This window comes from Silurus aristotelis (genome assembly GCF_946808225.1).
Source record: "Silurus aristotelis genome assembly, chromosome: 27".
NCBI lineage: Eukaryota > Metazoa > Chordata > Actinopteri > Siluriformes > Siluridae > Silurus > Silurus aristotelis.
The window spans coordinates 418,315-424,314 of NC_139600.1; the positions used below are offsets into that span (position 1 = coordinate 418,315).

General features: G+C 41.4%; 1 protein-coding gene across 5 annotated transcripts in view; it reads left to right on the plus strand.

Moving 5' to 3' along the window:
• Positions 1 to 6,000, plus strand: part of LOC310721003 (catenin alpha-2) — a 234,519-nt gene that overhangs the window by 169,463 nt on the left and 59,056 nt on the right. The gene's annotated exons all lie outside the window — the stretch shown is intronic.

The window sequence follows — 6,000 nt, forward strand, 5'->3', positions numbered from 1 at the left end:
TTGAGCATTTAGACCCCATTTGCTCTTATCATACCCTCGACTCTTCTGGAAAGATGCTCCACCAGATTTTGTAGAGATTCATTCAACCACAAGGGTTTTAGTAAAGTCAGGTACTGATGGAGGTGAGAGGGTGAGGAGGCCTTGGATGTTGAGCTCTATAGCAGAAGATCTTCCACATATTTCAACCTATGTGTAGCAGATCTTCATGGAGCTTGATTTGTGCACTTCTGGAACAGATTTGTGTCTCCTGGTTCACGTGAAGGGAAAATGATGTTTTATATAATTGTGCACTTTAATGAACCGAGTACGACATCTAGAAGCATTTATCTTGATTTTACAAAACGTTAGATGCTTTGTGTTGGTTCCTAAAAACGATTCTCTTTGGAGGACTTATGGATCATTGAGGTTTAAAAAAAAAAGGAAAGTGGAACTCTTGATGATGGGAAAACACTTAAGCGTTTTGCAAACGTTTCCAAAATAAACTTTTTGCCACTGCATCCTATACAGTTTGTTTTAATGGACCAATTACAGCATCCAGGAGCATTTAACATGATTTTACCAAACGTTTGATGATCCGCATGGGTTCCTGATGGTTCATAAATGCTCATTAATGGTTCTTTGGAGGACCTGTGGACAGCAGTGGATGAAGTACACAAACCATGTAGTTGAGTAAAAGTAGAGCTACAGCAGGTAAAATGTGACTCAAGTCTGGAGTTTCTTCATCATTGATTCCTCTCAGTCAGCAGCTGATCCTGATAAAGAGGAGACTGGATGTGTATTTGAATTTCTAGTTCAATATTTAACTTAATTTCTGTACATCTGTTGCTCTGTGGCTAAAATGTTCTGCATAAACCAACACTTTGAAACGACTCTTCAACCCCCTGAATGTTATTTGCCAGCATTCTTTGTACAAGAAAAATGTCGTTTTGAAAGAAAAAAAAAAACCTGCAATGTTCTGGGAAGCGCACAATGAAGCGCACGTGGCCTGTAACGTCGGGAGCCTAAAAAAGCGCCAGTACTTTTGTTGTTTCGAGGGAAATGAAGCGTGCAGCACTGCTCATCTTTCACTCGGAAATTTCACTCGGGCTATAAAACTCCCAGATGAGTCTGTTTCGGAAGAGAGACGCATGGGAGAGGAGTGGCATGTTTTATTCATTAATATTAACGAAAAAAGCTGGAGAGTGTTTTCTTTTTTTGATGCAAGTCACAGCAGAAGTCGTTATTGCTGTTTGAATCGGTTTTAAACTTTTGTGTGTGTATGGGGGCGTATTTATTCTTCTTTTTTTATTTATTCGGTGCTTCATATTTATATTGCGTCTATTTTTTATTCCAGAGATTGTTTTGCATGTCTGATTTGTAGTTTAACTCAGAGGGTCTCTATGAAGACGTACCGCACTGTGGGAGAGATGCTACTGGACATTCTGGAGAAAATGTCTAAAGATACGACTATTATTATAAAAATCAAGAGACATTATTAGAATTGACATACGTTACATATTCTGTAAAAAAAAAAAAAAAAAAAAAAAAAACTATTCCATGGTGTACAGCAGGGGTCTTCAACATTTTTCAGGTCCCCTTAGGGGGCGATAGAGACATGGGGCAGAAACCCCTGATACAAAATATGTCAAATGTAGCCACTGATATAAATAGAAACAATCATATTGCGATAGTTATGTTCTGTTTAATAGAACTTTATTGTAATAATTATAATATTTTTAAAATTAGTTACAATTTTAAAATGTTATCTTTGATGTTTTCACCCATGTTTATTTTTTTAACAAAAGAATTGTGATTCAACATTAATTAGCGGACCGCCTGCAGTACCGCTACAGACCCATAGGGGTCGCGGACCGACCCCTGGTGTACAGAGAGGTTAGAGACCCCTGGTTTAAAGGTCTTGCCACTTAAATGTCGCACTGAATATAAATGTCCCAATATTTATTCTATTTTTTAAAGATATTTTGGCTCCACTTTGATTAAACAAATCTACAAAACTGCTGTAATATTACGCCTACACACTCCCACAAGGTTTTCATTCTCTGTCGTGGTTCTGCTTTTTATTTTGGAACCATACCAAAGAATGCGAAACGCTTTATTGCGTATCCGCAATAGATCAATCCTCAGACAGACTTGAAGTGTGCTATCTCTCGTAGCAGGAAGCTAAATGTGCATCTCGCGAACCCTAGCAAGCATACAAAATGCTTCATAGGCGTGCGAAATCTCTTCCTATTTCTGTCTTCCTGCTGAATCCCATTTTCATTACGTCCGCAAAGCCGCCACTGAATATTCTCTTCAAGCGCGCGCACACACACACACACACACACACACACACACACACACACACACACAGGGTAGCACTCTAAATCGCTACACCGATGCTTGCTAATTCATCCGAGGAGATCGATCCAAATCTGAAACTCTGGTCAAAGTTGAGTGATTGTTCTGCTCCATCATTCAGCTTTCATGTGACCTTAGAGTGTGTGTGTGTGTGTGTGTGTGTGTGTGTGTGTGTGTGTGTGTGTGTGTGTGTGTGTGTGTGTGTGTGTGTGTATGTATATATACATACAGGATTAAAAGGGATGTTATATATCATAACCCCTGCATGTGTTTTTCTAAGCCTAAGATCATTACAGTGTGTGTGTGTGTGTGTGTGTGTGTGTGTGTGTGTGTGTGTGTGTGTGTGTGTGTGTGTGTGTGTATATGTATATATACATACAGGATTAAAAGGGATGTTATATATCATAACCCCTGCATGTGTTTTTCTAAGCCTAAGATCATTACAGTGTGTGTGTGTGTGTGTGTGTGTGTGTGTGTGTGTGTGTGTGTGTGTGTGTGTGTGTGTGTGTGTATATGTATATATACATACAGGATTAAAAGGGATGTTATATATCATAACCCCTGCATGTGTTTTTCTAAGCCTAAGATCATTACAGTGTGTGTGTGTGTGTGTGTGTGTGTGTGTGTGTGTGTGTGTGTGTGTGTGTGTGTGCTTGCATGTCTCAGTGTGTGACCATTGTGTCTGAAGTGTGACTGAAGTGCTCTTCTCGACTGTGTCCCAAAGCTCTGGTTCATCTTAACACCCTGCTCCTGACACTAACTCTCCTGCTGTTACTTCGTCTTCAGCCTCGGACTTTCCGAGCACATTTTCAGGCGAAGTCCAGTACTGTAAGTTCCTCCAATCACAGGAAAGTCTAGCAGGTGAACGCCTGGGTTTTAGGTCCAATGCCCTCGTTGTGGTACAGCGTAGAGATTTACAGTATATTTCCAACCTGCAGTGAAGACGTTTCTCAGATCTTCAGAATTATAATGATGTCATTATGTCATTGATGAGAAATTTGTCCACAAGTAGTTTTGAGGATTTAAGCAGAAATAATGAACCATGGCAGGAACTTAAGACAGCAAAGTGAGATGTTATGCATCGTTTTGAGTTTCTGCAGCTCAGAATGGGCGTGGTCAGGGCTTAGATCTGAACAAATGGGCGTGGCCAGGGCTTCTTTATGAACAGGTGGGCATGGTCAGGAGTTCTGCAGGAATGGGTAGGCATGGTCAAGAGTTCTGGAGCAGGTTAGGCATGGAGAGAAGTTCTGTAGGAGCAGGTAGGCATAGTCAGGATCTCTGCAGGAATCTATGGGCATGGTCAGGAGCTTTCCAGAAACGTGGGCATGGTCAGATGTTCTGGTTCTGGTCAGGGGCTCTGCAGGAAAACAAAGGTGGACAGAAGATCTGTAAGAACAGTCAGGCATGGTCAGGGGTTCCACAGGATCACACTGTCATGATATGCAGAAGCAGCAGGTTTATGGAAGCATGTTGGAATGAGTTGATGAACAAAATAGGACAGAGATTTGGTGAGGTGTAGCCAGAGATTCTGCAGATTCAATGTCTATGTGCTTAAAGAATATTTTCCAGAGAAAATGATGATGGTTAGATTCATTTCTGTACGAGATAGGAGTGGTCAGAGTATCTGCTGATCATGCTTCTGTGTGTGCTCAGGAGTTTGGTGAAAGCCACCAGGTCATGAGGGGATTCTCCAATTGGAATCAAAGTAGCTTCAGGAGCCGATGGTGTAATTTTGTGCACCGGTGGTCTTGAGGGCACAGTCAGGGGGAGCATGGTGGTGTAGTCCTGTAGAAGGCTGATGTGATCAAAGGTTTGGAGCAGCAACATTCAAAAACAGGTATAATTCAGTAAAATCCTGTAGATCTTCTTGATGCTTAATGAGGTTAAGGAACGACAGCTGAAATCCACGAACACATTTCAGTATTAAAAATCGCATTATGTTCCTAGAACCATTAAAATGTCTTAAACGTCATGCTAATGTGTGTGTGTGTGTGTGTGTGTGTGTGTGTGTGTGTGTGTGAGAGAGAGAGAGAGAGAGGCAGTGTAGCATCAGCCACCCTCCGTCACCTACTTTCCCTCTAGGGCTGTGTGAGAGTTTGTGGGCGAGTGTGTGAGTTAGTGTGTGTGGAAGAAGAGAGAAGTTGGAGACGAGAATCGATTCAGTTACGTAGCGAATGCTAATGCTAATGCATGAACCCTAAAACCCGGCGACTCCTAAATGTGTGTCAGGCAGCTGCCATTAGTTAAAGCGCTTCTGGAACCTCAGAGCATTGATCAGTCTGTGCTTTCTTACATCCATCACTTTTGCATCTTTGTACACAGTGGAGCTTGGATGAATTTCTGAAGACCCCACAGCGTTTCGAATTTTCTCTGACCGCAAGTCTGCCATTTCGGTGTCTTCTCGTTATGGCATAAATGCTTCTTGCATGTTTTTGCATTTCGGTGATAACTTTGTTCCAGTGTTAAACCTCTACAGGTCTATTACAGCTTCAAGTCGATGTGAATTTACACATCAGCATCTGGCCAGCAAATTCCTCCCACGCTGCCACTTTCCATCTCCCCAGAGTCTGGAGGAGGAATAAAAGGAATGAGAATGAAATGCCAGAATTCGAGAAACGAGCCAATAAAATCTCATGTGTTGAAAGTATTGCCTTTGTGGCAGTGTATGGGACCCTAGAGATCCCTGGTCAGGGTGATCACAGCTGGACTGAAGAGTGTATGTAAATATAAACATATATATTTGTGTGTATACATTTACACACACACACACACACACACACACACACACACACACACACACACACACACACACACACACACATGCCATTTTTAGCCATTTTTCCACTCTTCATGTCTCCTTCACCTATGTTCTGGGTAGAAGCATAAATACTCTTATATGAGATCTTCTGGACCATGGAAGATAATCATTTCACAAGTACTAGTAGTGATGAATCCTCAATTCTGATTGGTTGGAAAGGAGTTGAGTCCCGTAACATAAAAGCTGTGGAAATAAAGGAACTTTTTTTTCCAACTTGAATAATTGTGCACCTGCAAATCAGAGATTATATTCATGTAATATAAACTTCTGACATCTTTAACATGTAATATGTGGACCTTAAGGAAGGAGTCTCCAGTACCACTGTCTGAGTCTGTACGCTAATGGAATCGGCTGTTCAACAGAAATGTTATTATTGGAAGGGTAAAGTAATTGAATGTAGTTAAGGACGATGCATCCTTTAGTGGAATGACAGAAACCACATCTGCCCCACATTTGTTCTTCTGAGTGGAATACAATCTCTCTATAGCGCCACCTTGTGGTGATTAATGAGCGACTGTCGTAGTGGCTCTTTTTGAGAATGACAGGTAGAGACCCTGACCCGGCGATCTTCTTTTCTTATTATAGAGACTAAATTTAGCATTCTCTCTCTTTCTTTCTCTTTCTGTCTATCTTTCTCTCTCTTTTGCTGTTCTCTGTTGGAGTTGTTGGTGCAGATGGTCCATGTTCTCACACTCTCACTGTTGCTGCAACACTAAGCTGTAATTGTACTTCACATTGTCTAATTGAATCGTCCAGAAGCAGGAAATGGTATCATTTAACACATTGATCTGAGAGGATGATGAAACTCCCAGTCTCTCCCTCTCTCTCTCTCTCTCTCTCTCTCT